This window comes from Cydia strobilella, chromosome 1 (genome assembly GCF_947568885.1).
Source record: "Cydia strobilella chromosome 1, ilCydStro3.1, whole genome shotgun sequence".
NCBI lineage: Eukaryota > Metazoa > Arthropoda > Insecta > Lepidoptera > Tortricidae > Cydia > Cydia strobilella.
The window spans coordinates 12,088,430-12,106,335 of record NC_086041.1 but is presented as its reverse complement, the minus strand read 5'-3'; the positions used below and the strand labels follow the sequence as shown (position 1 = coordinate 12,106,335).

Genomic DNA, 17,906 nt, shown 5'->3' with positions numbered 1-17,906 from the left:
CCTCAATGGCAACGGGAATGCACTTATTTTTTAGCCACCGTGTATACATATACTTCGGTACTTTTATCTTGTGTGAACTTTCTTATTAATAAACACGTGCTGCGTAAACAAAAACCAAATTTCTTTTAAATATTTAATAAAGTAAATTATGGAACAAAATAATTTCAGAAAGTGTGTGATTAATGTCCAACCTTAGGTAACCTACTCCTGGCAAAGGTTCTATTGTAAAGTTCTTGCGAAACATTCAAGTTTGTGTATAATCAAAATTCCCTGTATAAATTTTCTGTATTAGTAATAACTTATTTCAAATAAACTTTAGGGTAAAGCGAGTAAGTTATGTACAGACTGTCGAAGGCGGTTGTATGTGTATGACGTATTGTTAATTGCTTTGTGTTTCACGTTACCCATGTAAGCATCCACGTCCCGCCTTTCTCGCACAAAACCGCGCTTAATAATGAAGGATTAGTTAACTCAAGACGGTGTGAGGTTACACTTTGGCGTCTCAAATTGTGCACAAGGCAAGACCAGACAGCGCAAGAGAAATCTACTATCTAGATCTAGACTATACTAGAAAGTATGTAAGCGTGGATATTAATATATATATGTGTTTATGTATAGTTACGCTCTAATTACTGGCTAAACTAAATGACTATAGCAAATATAACAATACAATTTTTATATCCTAACCATTTATTGTATTTTTAGGATTAAATACATCTACAAATTTTCATATTTTTATATTTTTTGCGTACGGCAATACGTTATTTAGTTTGAAGTCGTAAAATCGTCTTGGTGAGTAGTACTTATATTGTATGTAATATTCTACTCATCAAGACGATTTTACGATTGTCGGCGAAGAGGGTAAAATCTTATTATTAACAAAAAAATATTAAGCGTTTGCGGACAAATAATGTTGAATGACCCTTTCCTCATTGGTAGAGAATCAAGAATACCTATTAGAGTTTTGAATGATTCACGGTTAGTTTCACTAGACTTATATTGACCGGGATATAGACCGTGATTACCTTTTGTATTATTTGTGAGCTCCCGATATTTCGACGCAGTTACATGCATCAACCCCCGTCACCCGTGAACATGATGCATGTAACTGCGTCGAAATATCGGGAGCTCACAAATAATACAAAAGGTAATCACGGTCTATATCCCGGTCAATATAAGTCAAGAACACCTACTCTTGTTATCTTATTCCGTAGCAAGATAAATATAAAGTTACAGCGTCTAACTTTTACCCGTTTAAAGTTGGTATTTATTTAGCCAACGGGTGGAGGAGCCCAAAGGTTAGCGTTGAAGTTACCGGCCGGCGCCGGCGCTGCGGTGCCTTTGTTGTACTGTATTGTGAAGTTATAAAATAAGATAAACTAAATGGACTAATTGGATCAGTTGCAAACAAACTAATTAAAACTTCCATGTTTTATTGTATAATTTTTCATGTTCATACCATTGAAAGCTAACCATAAGCTCAACGTTATGCAGTATTTATTTACTTATTTAATAAAGGCGGAATTAACGCCATAAGGCATTCTCTACCAGTCAACCTTAAGGCTAAGCAGAGAGATTGTGGGCGGTGCTACAAAACAACAGCAAAACCAATAAAATAAAAATGAGTATCTAGAGGAGTTTTTTTTACAATATATTAAAAATGCTTTGGCAGTGTTATAAGACTTATAAGCGTAGCAGGAAACCGATTTGAACTTATAAATTTACAAAAAAGTGTGATAACAGACGCATAAACCTATTAATACAGATATTTGTATCTGTATTAATAGGTATAGGCGTCTCTCTCTCTCTTAACTAATGCATGCTATTTAAAAAAAACTTTTCCGATAAAACAACAATTGTTAATGTAATTGCAGCCACAAGTACATACCTATAACTCAATAAATTTAGCTTAATGTATATGTTAAGTATTATAACAACATTATATATTTTCCCGTCTTCGCAATTTGCAGTATTTCCATTTCAAATGCTGTCCGCGTCGCACGATTTTAGCACGAACGTTTGGCTCAACTTTTACTTGCAAAACGGGGGCAAGGTTTTAATAATTTTGATGTCGCATATTCGAATATTGGTTGAGTGCCAGAATCTATATTTTTATATTTAACTCAGAAATAGTTTTTATTTAACTAATCATATAATGAGTTTAATGTAATCATCAATTACATTAAACTCATTTTTACCATGCTGCCTTCATAAAGTATGTACATGTAGCTATCACCACCTATCATCAGACACCAGTATAAAAGTGAGAAATTTGAAAGATGTCCCAATGTTATGTAAAGCTGTTAGTGTTATTCGGATACCTTAAAAAACTCTAAACATAAGCTGTACAATAACATGATCTTACTAGCTAAACTGTCTAGAGGCATAAAAAACTGGTGAGCAAAAATAAACCATTATTGTGTAAGGGAGTAAACCGGGAAACTTAAACCATCGGGAAAGTTTGATCACTTGTAAAAAGTCAAATGAGTTTGCGCTAATGAAATCACATTAGGTACAAATCGCTCGCTTAACAGAACCGTAATGAGTGAATGATTAATATTAGTATATCAGTCGAAAATTTATCTATAAGTACATATATCTAAACAATGTCGAACAAACGTGGCATCGTTATCGATTGGAAGTTGTAAAACATTCACGAACATGTACTATCGCGTCCCGCGTTCAAAATAGCGGGCGTATCTAATACATAATGTTTACTGTTTCCGAACTCGATATAATTATGTAAATGTACGTAGGATAGGATCGAAGGTACATGAAAACAATAGATAAAAGCTTAGGTTTATAAAAATATTTCATTGAAATTGCTATTTCTCACAGTGTGAAGGTTTCGAATAACCATATTTTTATAAAACCGTCAAAAGCATAAGCGTTTTGCTAGAATAGCAAAATTGCTCATGCCACTCCTAGGTGTATTACTTTGTACGAAAACTATGAATTTCATTATAGGATCGACCGCTTTTCGTGGAACCTACGCCGTAATTGCAGAAACCAATTAGCATTGATTATCTTCATGTACGTAACTAAAAGCTGTATATGCTAATGATTGTACAGAAATAACATAATTCAAGCGTTAGTTAGGTATTTTGTAATAAAACTATTAATGTTTTATAATATTTACCTAAAAGAATTAGTAAAGTGATGATGGTGATTGTCATTCATTCAATTATCATTATTTTTTTTCTTGAACCTAGAATATGAAAATAAAATAAATCACAGTACAAAAAAGGAAAAGAAAATATTACCTGATATGATATTATTCTAAACAGTAACATATTACACACGGTGTAAAATTTAGTAGCTCCAAAAAATCGTAGCAGATGCTACGTTCGCAGTCCCGTAGCGCTGTCTACGTTTTGGCGCATCGTGGCGAGACGAGTTTCAAACCGACTTCTATGTTCTACACTTACGACTTACGATCAATGCAAAACAAGTACCTTGCTTAGAAATTGTCGAGCTAAGTCACCCATTTTCATTGCTTTTGAGTGTAGTTGCCATGCTTTACACTCAATTATTCAGCTGGTGTTGTAAAAGTTTAGTGAGATTCCAAGTTTCCCCTCGAAAACTAATCTGAAGTAAAAGTTAATCAGTTTTACGTTTAAGTAACTTCAGATAAAGTGCCGTTAAAAATACCATAACATAGCTACTAAGTACAACAAATAAATAAGTGGTAAGGAACCTGCCGTTGACCGTGACTTGCTAAACTAAAATAGAAATATCATCGTTCCACCTCATTTCATACGTCAACATAATGCACGAAGGAAACAGAAAATAACTTAATATGTTACTTTGAAAAATTTTCAGCGCGTGATTCAGAATGAACCATCATTGAGCCAAAAGACATCACTTTGTATAAAAAATATGTCGCAAAGCTAATTCCGCTAATCCAACAATACAATCAATGAAAACCTAATCAACAGACCTAAGACAGGCGTCCTTAAATCAACGACAGTCACGAGTTGACAACGCAATCAATGGTCTTTGATTGTCCCTTCAATCAAGGAGCCTCCACAGAGTTAGGTCTTAATTTATTTAAGGTTCGGTACAAACACGCCGGTTGTTCAATGTAAGTATCTCAACAAACAAATGTACAACATTCAAAAGCCCTTGTTCGATGTTATGTAAGATCTTATTGATGTCAAAGACCAATGAGGTTTATATAACTTACTTCCCGTATCATAAATAAATAATCAAGTACTAGTAATCGCAGATAAGGTTAAATTACACAAGGAGAGATAAAAATCTAGTCAAGTAGTTGTCTAGACTTAGAACAAAAATAGATATTGATCAATAGCAAGTCTTGTTCAGAAATAAAACAGCGGGCGAAAAGTTCAGCAGCAATCATACAGTTAGAAAACATAAATAATTACACCGACATTTTTATCCCTTACGTCAGCATTACAGTAGGCAATTTATAAACTACTTACTGGCTGTTTGATACCCGACAAATAACATCAACATTTCTATGAAATTATCTGACAAAAAGTCCATAACGCAAATGAAACGAATAAAGGATGACTCACGCTAGACCGGGCCGTGCCCGGGCCGTGGCGTCCGACATGTCATTTTCTATGGCGGCTGATCGGTGATCACGTGGTGCTTTCCATAGAAAACGAAGAGCAGGTAGCTCCGCCCCGCCCCGGCCCGGCCTATCCTGAGTCATCCTTAATATATTATTTCTCTAAAAATACTCAATTTACATTTGTTTCTAACGTCATTGTAACATTGTGATTCATATTCCTATACACTTTGCAACTTAAGAGACTGCAGTAATTAAAAATACGTGAGTGAAACCGCTAAGTTAGTTAAGTTAATATGTCTCACGATAGTTTAAATTCGATTATAATTATTTATTTATTTAAACTTTATTGCATCATCTGGTGCTGATCTGCTGGTCATCGCAGAAGGCGATATTTGTGGTAAATTGTCTGTAAATCTGTGATCCCGTGTCGCCGCCACCTCCTCGTGCGAGGGCATACCGTGGATAGGTTTTTGGTCGTTATTCCGGGTGGTTCGCGGCGAGTTCGTTCTACCCTACATGCCAATTCGAGTTTTAGTTATTAGATCTGTTTCCCTTATGATACTGATCTGTCAGTGTCAAAAGTGATAAAAGTCAAAAGATCAGTATCATATTGTAGAGTAGGTGAACTAGATCAGATCGTAGGTGTAAACGGACGTAAGGTAAACCCGTTTTTCAAGGTTTCGTAGTAAACATGTCTGTCCCTAATATGACAGTAACTATGCTGCCGTCACATCGCGGTTAAGCATAGTTACCAATAGTGCAACAAAAGCTTGTGTACCTATGTGCGAGTACGTGCTAGACGCCATAAAGTATTGAAATAAAATCTGAAAGCGAAAGTTTTTGGTTTTCTAAATGTACAATACAAATGATCTTGTTCCTGGTGGACAAGATCTCATTTCGTTATTTATTATATACCTAATTAAGTACCTCGTCCTATTTAAGTATTTACTTAAGACCATGTCTTCAGTTCAGCGTCAATCAGTTCTAGAAATAGATTTTAGATTAAACATTCAGAATTTCAAAGATACAATTGAAGGCATGTTTACAAAAACAACATAACTAACATTTTTTGCGGATTTGAGTTTTTGGTATCATAGCATTCGTCTAAGCAGGATCTACACGTAGAGCAAAAGATAGTGTCCAAAGATGACCCCAATTGTCCAAAATCAGTAAATCAGTTAAAGTAAGATAAATCTGTATCTCTCTGATAGAATACATCGATAGATGGTAATCGCTTACCATCAGGTGATCCGTCTGCTCGTTTGCCTCCTATTTCATAAAAAAAATACAAAATATAATTTCTATAGAAACTTGTTTTATTTTCTTACAAAAAGAACATAACTAACAAAATTTTACAAAAACAGCATAAGTGACGAACTTATTTTTCAATTTTTTTCCTAAAATACTGGTCTTTGAAATTCTTATTCTTTTGTCTTTCTTTGAAATGTGTAATCGTATATTTCTGAACTATTGGCCACTTACTAAAATCACCTATACAATGTTTATGTCCAATAACTAATATATAAGAAGACATTTAGTTTTTTTCGTTTCCTGTAAATTCATGTCTAGTGTAGTTATGTTGTTTTTGTAAACATGCCTTCAATTGCATATTTATTTATGCACATTATTTATGGACAGGTAGATGCTGTAGTGGGACAATTAAATGAGTCCGTCGTTTGTACAGACAAATAAAATTAAAAGCTTTCATTGTTCGCATGACATAAACCTGACGTATTTTTGTCGCCTGATGAAAAATAATCGATTTGACCTATCAGGCAACGGTTGTTGTATGATAAATGATGTTCAATGCGAGTCTGGTTCTGCCGCGCCTTGATAAGCGCCCCATGCTTGTGATACAAACGGCTACAATAAATAATTATTTGCCGCCAGCAGCGGGATCAGCCTGTCGACCCTCGTCAGCGCGTGGTGATAGAAATTAGCCGGTCTTTGTAGTCTGCGCTCAATTTAATACTGAATGGAGAAGCGGCCTGATTCGAACTTTAAGATACGTCAAAAATTTGCAAAAGATGTCGTATCTTTAATAATAGTATCTAATACGACTATCTATACGACATCGGATATATCAATGTCAAAAGTGACGTTTCTTCAAACAAAAACGTATAAATATCATTCGAATCAGGCCGTGTGTCAGTTGCGCATGATTTACTAGCATGTGAAGGGAAATATGAAAATATTACATATAGCCATTGTCATTGATAACTTAAACATTTGGCGAAGGTATATTAAACTTAGCTGCAGTCCCTAAGTATGCCAGATGTTTATTGTATGCTGACGACCTAAAGCTCATTTATGGGGTGCAGCAATTGTCCGACTGTGTGTCTTTGCAGGAGGATATGATATGATATGATATGATTTATTTATCTCACAATATACAATTGCACTTAAAATTACACATGGTAGATTCTTAGGAATTTATATTGTGATTGTCGGTTTTTTACATTATGAATAATTGAATATGAAAAATAACAGAGACAATCAAAATTATAGGTACATTCAAAATTATTAAATTACAATAGTATGTCAGCAGTTTCGTTAAATTCTACATAATAGATTAAAAAACATTCAATAAATTAAACAATTATCTAGAAAATAAATTCGCCAGGAATGGTTCGTTATTAACTCTATAAAATAAATAAACAAAATTGAGCACTTATGTCACAGAAATTAAGGTCACCATTAAACTAACAAATAAGTAAATTACAATAAACCTTACAATTCCGATGTCAGCAAAGTACTATTTAAATAAATCTAATTAGTGATTTCATAAAACTCCTTTATGGAATACAGTGGATTATCCAATAAAAAGTTTCTCAAACGGCTCTTAAATTTTCTGTCAGAGGGCTCGTCTCTCAAGTCTTGGGGTAGTCGCTCGTAATAAGTAGGGCCGATGACACGCGGGTTTTTTCCTGCAAGTGCCATGCGACGCGGGACAGTTCTAAGACGCCCTGTTGAGCGAATCACCTTGCCAGAGACTTCTACTTTAGAAAACGACGACATGTTATTTCTGACATACATCAAAACTTCAAACATATGTAGCGAGTAGTGCGTCATTATTCGGTAGTCTACGAAAATACCCCTACACGAATGTCTTGTTTTAACGCCAGCCATGGCGCGGAGGGCACGCTTTTGTAGTATTAAGACTCGATTCGCATCCGTCGAATTCCCCCACATTATAGAACCGTAAGACATTCGCGAATGAAAAATGGCAAAGTAAACCGATTTTAATGCAATTTGCGATATAAGAGGTTTTAATTTTCGTAGTACATAGACGGCACTACTCAGCTTATCACACAATTTGTCGACATGGCACTTCCAGTTCAGGTTCGCGTCTATCATAAAACCAAGAAACCTGCACTCGGTACATAGCGGCATCGGGACGTCAGATATACATGGTGGTAGTGAGACGTGTCGTCCCGAAAAAACCATAACGTTGGACTTGCTCACATTCAGCAGCAGCCCGTTAACTGTAAACCACCGCTGCAGCTGCCTGCAAGTGTCATTGATTTTTTCACCCAGCTGCTCATAGGTTTGCGCGCTTACTATTACGGTGGTGTCGTCCGCGAACAGCACTGGCAATCCTGTTGTGATAGCGGATGGAAGGTCGTTGATAAATGTCAAAAATAAGGTATTTCCTAGTGCCGAACCTTGAGGGATGCCTAAGTGTATGAATCCAGTGTTAGATTTAAGTGTGCCACTACCATTCATTGACAGCTTTACCACTTGTCTCCGGTCTGATAAAAATGATTTGAACAATCTGTAAGCTGCATCTGTGATGCCGTAACTACATAGTTTGTTCAGTAATAAATTATGGTCAATAACATCAAAAGCCTTTGACAAATCACACATAACACCCGCCACCTTATACCTATCATCCAGAGCCGTTACGATATGGTCATAGAATTTGTGTGCGGCTGTAATTGTTGACAACTTTTTTCTATAGGCAAACTGGTTTTCCGTGAGCAAATCATTGTCCTCAAGGTGAGTCATTAAGCTGGATGACAGGATTGATTCTACAATTTTGGAGATGGTGGGTACTATGGTGATAGGTCTATAGCTTGTCACGTCACTCCTGTCCCCTTTGCCTTTAAAAACCGGACACACCCTAGTACTTTTAAGCACTTGCGGGTATACACCGGTTGCAAACATGTTACTAATCAGCACAATCAAGATGTCTGAAACGACCGGCCAGACACATAGGATTATGTCTAGCGATATATCATATGTGTCTACGGTTTTACGCGTTTTCAACATTGATTGCACTGTTTTGTACAGTAAGTCACGCGTTATTGTAGGAAGACAGTAAGCGGGCACGGACGAGCCACTGAGGTGTTGACTGAGGTATTGCGAGGACTGGTGTTCATTTATTTGTATAAGGTACTTATTTGCGGAATTGATGAAATGCATATTAAAAACATTCGGAATTTCGTTACTAGGTACTTTGTTATTTGTTGTTGGATCATTTACACAAGTAATACTAGATCTAGTCTTTAGGCCAACTTCCTCGTTAACAATCCTCCAAATTTCCTTGCTTGGATTTTTGCTGTGTTTCAGCTTGTTCTCTATATGAACTCTCCGAGCATATTGACCGCCTTCATCAGTGGAGCATTGACAACAAGCTCCTTTTTAACAAATCAAAGTGCTCCGTGATGACTTTTAGCCGTGCCAATAGTCCCTTATTCGCCCAATACCTGCTAGGTCCTGATCCCATAACTCGTGTCGATCGAGTCTATACGTGACTTGGGTGTCATCCTCGACACGCAGCTCAACTTTCATGAGCACATGAAAGCGTTAGCTACTAATTGCTATCAGAGGTTAGGGTTTGTAGTTCGTAAATTATTAATTCATAAAAAAAATATTAAATCATAAATTATAACTCCACTCCAAAATATCGTTTTCATGTGTTTTATGTAATGTTCATTCATTTAATACCCGATAATTAGGACTACTCTTTGCATAATATGAGCGCATTAAGGTAGAATTGTTGGCGCGCTTTAGTTTTTTTGGTACAACTTCCACAATTTTTATCGGAAATTAAAAATTTAAGCTATGACGTATAGTTGAATAACTTGTTTCTTTTATATTATACGCAACATTGTTATAACTTTTTTCCAGTTGACTCCATTGCGCATCCTGTGACCGCATCTTCAAGACAAAGTTTGGTTTTACGAGCCACATTAGGGCATTTCATAATCCGGAGCAGAATTGTTAATGGGGTCGCCATTGCCGGATGCGGCAAGGAAGAAGATATGTGATAACGTTTTTAGTTGAGCTATAAAATATATATACATGAACTTTTTTCATATAAAGTGTTTTTTCTTTGTTTGTAACTCTTATAATATACATTGTTTTTATAAATAATGTATTAACGAATCATAATATATTTAATAACCTTTCGTCTGATGACACGTGTATATATGACTCATATATGGTATAGTTATAATTTAGATTTTGCAAATTTCGGCAGCGGTCACATGTATGACGCCATTATTTGTCACTCAGGCACTATAGAGATGACTATAGAGACAGTTGTATGATCCTTTTTATATTGCTAATAACATACTAGAAGCTTATGCAGATTATCCTGAAAATGACCAATTTCGATTTTTTTAACTTTAATGCATTTGCTCTAGCCAATACCTGCATTTTGATGCATAATTTTAACATTTTTGGTCTGATTTTGATTAAATAATCATTGTATGGCTTGAGACATCAGCTTTAATTTTTTAGTACATTGCTTTAACGTCAGACTTTTGGTTTGGTTGAAAAACCCAAATAATTGTTTTTTTTTTCATCATTTTGATTTATTTTTAAATTTCTCTTAAACTGTTGTATATTTTGGTACGTAGTGTATAAGTGAAATATATAATATTTCATTGGCGTTCGTTTAATACCCCACACGTGTATGTGCAATGCATAGTTTGGGTGCAAAATGCAATATTTGCACCGAGGCGGGAGTCATTTTGATGACATCATTCCGCTGAAGTAGCTGGCTGGCGCCGCTGTCTCCCGGCAGTTTTGGAGACCCAGTACCATGCCCAGTAACATACAGTTGAAAGCGGTTTCCGGATCTGAACTATATTCCCATAAGGCAGTGCACTATGAGGAAAATGTGTAACCACAGAAGATAAAGATAAAGTGAAACTCTTTCAGAAATACTATCTTCACTAGAGTTACAAGCGCCCATATGCTGCGGTGGTTACTTAAAATCAAGCGGGCCGCACTCTTATTTGCCACAGTCGTGGTACAAAAAATAGCTCCTATTGAAATAATGAAATTTCCTGAGAAATCTCTAGCTCTTTTTTGTGAAGCTTGACGCTAAAATTTATGTACCTATTTTGAAATGTTCTAAATTAAGTCACGTTCTACCAAGAGGCATTCACGGTTAAGTAAAAGGGTCTAACCTTTTTGTATATTTTTAAACATCACTCTCCTATTGTGATCTAAATTGTGAAGACTATATAAAAATAAAAAATTACACTTTCAATGTGTTAAGTAGCGCTGTTCATAACAATTCCAAATTTCAAATCAATAGCTTCAGTAGTTCTCGAGATATTTAGCAATGTGACAGACAGACAGACAGACAGACAGACGAACAGAGTCGCACCATAAGGGTTCCTTTTGTACCTTTTTGGTACGGAACCCTAAAAATGGTAAATATTAAAATAAAAATAGGTTAATGTAAAAGTGTTTTGTAAAGGTTATATTGAAAAATAATGTTTGCAAGATAAAAATTGAATGTTATATATAGATAACAGTTATTTGTGCAACAAGAGAGGAAAGTTGGTTTTTCTTGCGAGTGTTTATTTTGAGTCCCGGGAAAGCGAAAGATTCTACAATTGAATCACGAGCGAAGCGAGTGATCTAAATTAGAATCTTGAGCGTAGCGAGGGACTCAAAAACACGAGATGTAAAATAACTTTGCTCTCGTGTTGCAATATAAATTTTCACCTGAGTAGTGAGAACATATTTAAGGTTAAAATGTATTTCGAATTACACAGAATAAAACAGAGAAAAAAAAAAGAATTTCTTTTTTTTAGGCCTTCAGTAAACTAAAAAGCTACTTTGTTTCACTCCCTGGAGTGAGGAAAGTGCGACGAAGTAGGCTTGTTCGAGCTGCTAAGGTGAAAAATATTATTCAATGACAATAGACATAAACCAACCTTTCAATTAACTGAGATATGACGACAATAATCATGTTTTACCACGTTTTTAGGGTTCCGAAGCCAAATGGCAAAAAACGGAACCCTTATGGCTTCGTCATGTCTGTCTGTCTGTCTGTCCGTCCGTATGTCACAGCCACTTTTTTCCGAAACTATAAGAACTATACTGTTGAAACCTGGTAAGTAGATGTATTCTGTGAACCGCATTAAGATTTTCATACGAAAATAGAAAAAAAAAACAATAAATTTTGGGGTTCCCCATACTTAGAACTACTGAAACTCAAAAATTTTTTTATCAAACTCATACGTGTGGGGTTTCTATGAATAGGTCTTCAAAAATAATATTGAGGTTTCTAATATAATTTTTTTCTAAACTGAATAGTTTGCGCGAGAGACACTTCCAAAGTGGTAAAATGTGTCCCCCCCTGTAACTTCTAAAATATGAGAATGATAAAACTAAAAAAATATATGATGTACATTACCATGCAAACTTCCACCGAATCTTAATTTGAACGGGATCTAGTAAGTAGTTTTTTTTTAATACGTCATAAATCGTAAACCGCAATTTACCTTTCATTCAATCAACTCAAATATAAAAGTTGGGCTCAACATAACTCAAATACAACAAATTTCAGATTTTTTAGCCTTTTTTTGCGTAATGGTACGGAACCCTTAGTGCGCGAGTCCGACTAGCACTTGGCCGGTTTTTTTTAAAAAATATCGCGGTAAAACGTAGATAAATAAAACTAGTTCTTTATCTACGTAATTTTGAGGTTATAGTATGTCAAAGCACTGTCTCATTTCAAACATAGACAGAGAGAATCATACTATCTTTGTCTTATACTAGTACTAGCACCCAAAAGAAAAAGATGAGTATAGTTTTTTTGTTCTTATTTACTGACAAGATTTGCTCGACCAACTATGTCTTATGAAGTATGTACTGAATAATACATTTTATTAGCTGAACCTTACTACTTCTAAACCAGAGAGACTGAAGTTCCGCTGATGTTGACGTTATTTTTGTATATGTTACAGGACAAACTCGATTTTAGGACAACCTCTAATCATATCATCCTTTATGCGATAGGGTAAACCGGTACAGACTAGGCTGAACTGGTCCGTCCTAAGGCCGATAGGAGTTAGCTTAACCTAAGGCTAAACTGGTTGCGCCTAATATGAATAAGGACACTTCAGGATAAACAGGTTTTCGAAGGGTAAGAAACGCGCATTTGACACCTTGTTGTAGGAGTTTCGACGAAAATCGCTTAGACAGTTCAAACAATTATTAGTTAAAACAATGAATAGTGTTGAAAATATATTGACCGTAACAAAGTTCTTTTCAAACTTCATATTTAAAGTACATTAACTTATGAGTTATGATCAATGTTTCGCTTTATTATACAAAATTTATGATTATCACTGCTATTGTATAGGTATCATAATTAGGTATGTTAAATTATTAAATATTATTTCAACATTCACGATAATTTATACACAGGGCAGTAATCTAATCGGGAATTATCTACTACTAGTAGACAACAACTTTCGGGGCACAAAATCTAGGATAAATTGATTGCTACAAGAATTAAGTAGGTACAGCTACTTAATCGAATTTATAGAGGGCCTACCGTGAAAATCGAAATTCGCAAATTGCGAGGATCTTTCTCTTTTACTCCAATGAAGACGTAATTGGAGTGTCAGAGAAGAATACCCGCAAATTGCGAACTTCGATTTTCGCGGTTAAAGCCCAACTATTTAATCGAATTTATCTTCTTAAAGTAAATACATTCTATGATTTTACATATTTTTTTGGACACATACTTGGATTCAGATAATTGTTCAATTACCGAAGAGAACCATTAATAAATAAACTTTTGCAATAAAACCGACCTATAAATTAAACTTAAAGTGCAAAAGCTTGTTTTGGCCGTCAATAATGCCTTATGGTATAACGATTGCCATATAATTTTCTTGAAAACTTTTATAATGTGAAACACAAGAATTTAGTATTGACAAAAATCTGTAGTAAAGTTTAAACGTTTTATCTTTATGTGGTTAGCTTACGCTAGCTTTGTGTAGGCACAGAAAGAATTAGAACTACTTAGGGTGACTGCTGTAGTTATTGGCAACTAACGAGTACATAGTAATTAGCCACTCTTAACAATAAGGTTTCTATTGGCTTGTTTCTTTCTAATTTGTTAGAAGTGGTAAATTACTATGTTGTGGCAATAACTATAGCAGACACCCTACTACTTAGTAAAAGTTTCAGATGTTAAAAGAACCTATCCAAGGTATATCACATCGTATTGGTCACTTCTTAGGATGCCCATTCTATGTTAAATTATTCCATATAAAATCTAAACTAATATGTGAGAGACCAAATCTATTAAATATTAATTACGGGTCACTCATGTATTTTAAGTAGAAGAACGCTCGACATGTTTCACTTGCACTAACATCATATTTTTTCTTTAAACTATATTTTTTCGTCAAACTTACCAATATTAGCTATTTCAATTGGTATTCATATTAATAATTCGACACAATCGAGCAATGGAGGATTCTATACATTTCTAACATTGAGCCTTGCATTGTTAAGTTCATACAATGTCTTTGTACTGAAAATGGAAAGCTCCAGTGATAAAGTAACAAAGCGTAAATAATACCAATCATAATATATAATATTTTTAAGCTTTACCGTAAAGAACAACTGCGGTAATCATGACGAAAAACTGCCAAGTAATAAATATATTATTATTACGGTCACAAGTTGCATATCTAAGTGTAGCAGTGCCATTCTTGAAGCACTACAGCAGGTAGCAGCAGCAGGTACAGGCACTGCAGTACTGCAGGTACTAATGTCGGCCGCTTTCCTTGGTTGCTACTTATTGGCGTATTTACGGAAAAATAACTACCTATGTATTACCTACTAAATATGTGAGTAAATGTGAATTTTAGTTGAGGAACCATTCTAACAGGGGAATGAGTCAGATGAAGTCTTACTTTGTTTTTAAGCGTGTAGTTTTAACAGTACTGAAATAACTCGATCAAATGCCGACGGATCCGTCCACCAAGGCTCGGAACCGGTTTTTTCTTCATACAAAAAATACCGGTATTATTACGTCCTTTTTCGTTCTTTGTTTTATTATTTCATTTTTAATATGACAATCTAATAATGTAATAACACGAAGTTGTTACCTAAATATATGATTCAGTCCTACGTAAAGAGCATAATTAAAAATATTGGGTTATTTCGGGTTTTTCAAAAATCCGGTTCCGAGCCCTGCCGTCCACTTCCTATAAAGAGTACGAGATGTTACGGGATTGAGAAAGGTTGCCATTTGTAAATACTGTAATGACAAATCGAGAATGGAACTGCAGGGCTCCTAAATATCTCATCCTTAGCTCTATGGAAAAAAACATTTAAGATATTTACAGTTACCTACATTATTTATATTATTCATTATGATAATTTAAAGGCACAGAAATAGAAAAATGTATTAAGTTCATGTAATTTTAATTGTAAAGTTACCTAGCCTAATTTTAATGCTAACATTTCAGAAAATGATTGTAGTAGGTGCCTAAACAAAATCCTTATTGGTCCGGCTGTTTCAGGCACAAAACACTCTTTGTAGGTATCGGGTATAAGCGTAACAATCTACTTGTTGAGTAAAGCAACAGTTTCTTTGTACCGGGAAGCGCGGGGAACGCCTTTGTACCGACGGATTCAATGTTAAAAGCGCTACGTCCTTTGAACCTTATTGGCCATGCGGATTAAACGATCTATTTCATGTGAAAAGGTATTTCTGCTTAAATATTTCGCATTTTTCTGTGCACTTAGTATTGAAGAAATATATTTTACCTAATAATATTAGAAATAAACATGTTACTACATGATGAAACGCTGGATGCACTTAATTCACTGGACTTAATGGTGTTAATGTTGTTTTAATTAAACTATTAACAAATGTTGCGCCATCATAAATCCATTGTTGATACATATTTATTATTAATACCTCTTCCCGTTAACATAAGGGTAAAAAATAATCTATACAAACATTAATTAAAGTAAAACAAGGACAAAAAAGACTTACCAGTATATGTTCGACAAAGACACCAGAGACTAAACACAGTTTATGTCATAAACAAGGGTGTTTCCCGCCCGCACGTCCTCTCGCTGGGGCTGCGGAGCGCGACTGCAACCGCCAAAACCCGATACCTTTACCTGTTACTTTGTTGGCGTAGAGACGCGCCCATTTCAGCGCACCAAGTATTTTCAGTAGATTTTCTACATTAGGATTTCAAGCAGCATTTTAGCAACTTTTGTGTTTGTGATTGGGCTGCTGACTGATGATCGAACGATATACGAATTACGTGATAAGATATGATTACAATTGATTTAAAAAAAGAGACATATAATTACAATTATTTCTATACGTATTAGATATTTTTAGTCAATTCCTTTTATAGTTCACTATCCACTCATAATATGGGGAAAAATTACCTCTACATCTACAGATGTAAGAGTTGCGTATTCGTAAAGTGATACTTCATCATTATTTGTAACTTTGTCACCATTGCTCAAATATTGCATATATATTTTTACATATATATTACTCGAAGATTAATAAAAGTCTTATCCATCTTTTGCTTAAAAGCACAATAAATTGTCACCGTATTGCATCCATCTGCCGCCCTTCGGCTGATAGGTGAGTAGTGTGAGTACTTTTGGTTTTTTCCCACGATATGTTTACGATTTCAGGCTGCGTTTTCTTACTCTTTGGTATTCGTGGTATTTAGGTACACCTGTTAAATTGTTAGGCACAGGCACAATAATAGGAACTACATATATGTATACGACTTCGATTTATCCAGGAGTTCCGAGATCGAACATCACCTAAATTGCAATAAAAACCAAGCAAGTGGACCGAAATATATTAGGGTAGCTTAGAGGACACCACAACCTCGTCACTACGGCTGCGTCCCTGATATAACGTAAGGTATACTGTATTAATCAAAGTAATGCGCTGTATTTAATATCTAATGGATAATTGTTTTTTTTAATCCTAACATGTTTATGAACAAAAACTTACGAAAATATAATATAGCTAGATTTCAGATGTGGATAAATTCATTTATTCACATCACGTGAAAAGCATACGTACCTAGGTACTGAAATTACCTAGTATTTACTGTACACCCGCGAAAATACTTAATGAAAATCACCGCGGTAAGCCATTCGCACCCGTTCTGACACGCCATCTGCTTCCATCGAGCCATACTTTATTCGAAGCACGTCACGCTTTCCCGCCCTGTTTACCGTCTCTCTTGCACCCACCACCCGCCCCACTTCAAATTTATGAATGCGCCCGATAGAGACAGCTATACGTTTCAGCGTTAATGAGTTACAGTTTGTTGTTGGACATGTTAGTAATGTAATATAATTTTTTGGCCCGTAGGGAGTTCTGCGTTTAATTAATTTGTTTTGTTCACGTTTCGTTTTCCCTTGTAATCCTACGTACTCGGCATTCCTTACATTTATGTTATTTATTTATATATTTACAAAACACACACATAAAACAAATCTTGCAAAAAGAAGAATATTCTTCGTTTCTTTTTTAAATGTATTAGATGTACAGCAAGTGCCCCAACTTAAGTACCCAGTAACTTAAGTCGCCATTCTAGGTGTATATAAAAGTGAATACTTATTTTAGGGTCCCGACTATGCAAGTTTTGACAGCTAATGTAGACGCTATAAAGATTCATTCATTTTGCGGTAAATCTGGTTGTCAATAGTTGTTGTTTGACAATTCAGTTCTCACAAAACATAATTATGGCGCCGTACTACGCCATCTTATTTAGCTGTCAAACTCGGGGACGTGATTTTTTCCTTAGAATGTACGTATCTTGTACAATCGGGGACATTGCCGGTGAACCACTTCAGAATTTTTTTACCCCGATCCTTACGAGCGAGCTAAACTCCGCCTCCCATAGAGATAACCAATAGGGGATATTAATGCAATTTTCTGCCACTAGAGTTTAGTAAACCATAGAGTAACTTATACATACTGTGCCTTTAACAGTTTTTGACAGGTTTTCAGAGATAATAAAATATGACATTGATGCACCAAGGCGATTTATTTGCAGAGAACCTACCGGGAAACGCGAATCCGATATTTCGCTAT

At 35.2% G+C, this 17,906-nt stretch overlaps 1 protein-coding gene across 1 annotated transcript in view; it reads right to left on the bottom strand.

Moving 5' to 3' along the window:
• The window catches only part of LOC134746546 (IDLSRF-like peptide), a 74,687-nt gene extending 58,752 nt beyond the window's left edge, over nt 1-15,935 (bottom strand). Inside the window, exon 1 of the mRNA XM_063680962.1 lies at nt 15,816-15,935. The gene's annotated coding sequence lies outside the window, so the exon portion shown is untranslated. The remainder of the gene's footprint in view (nt 1-15,815) is intronic.
• Nucleotides 15,936-17,906: the final 1,971 nt, after the last annotated feature.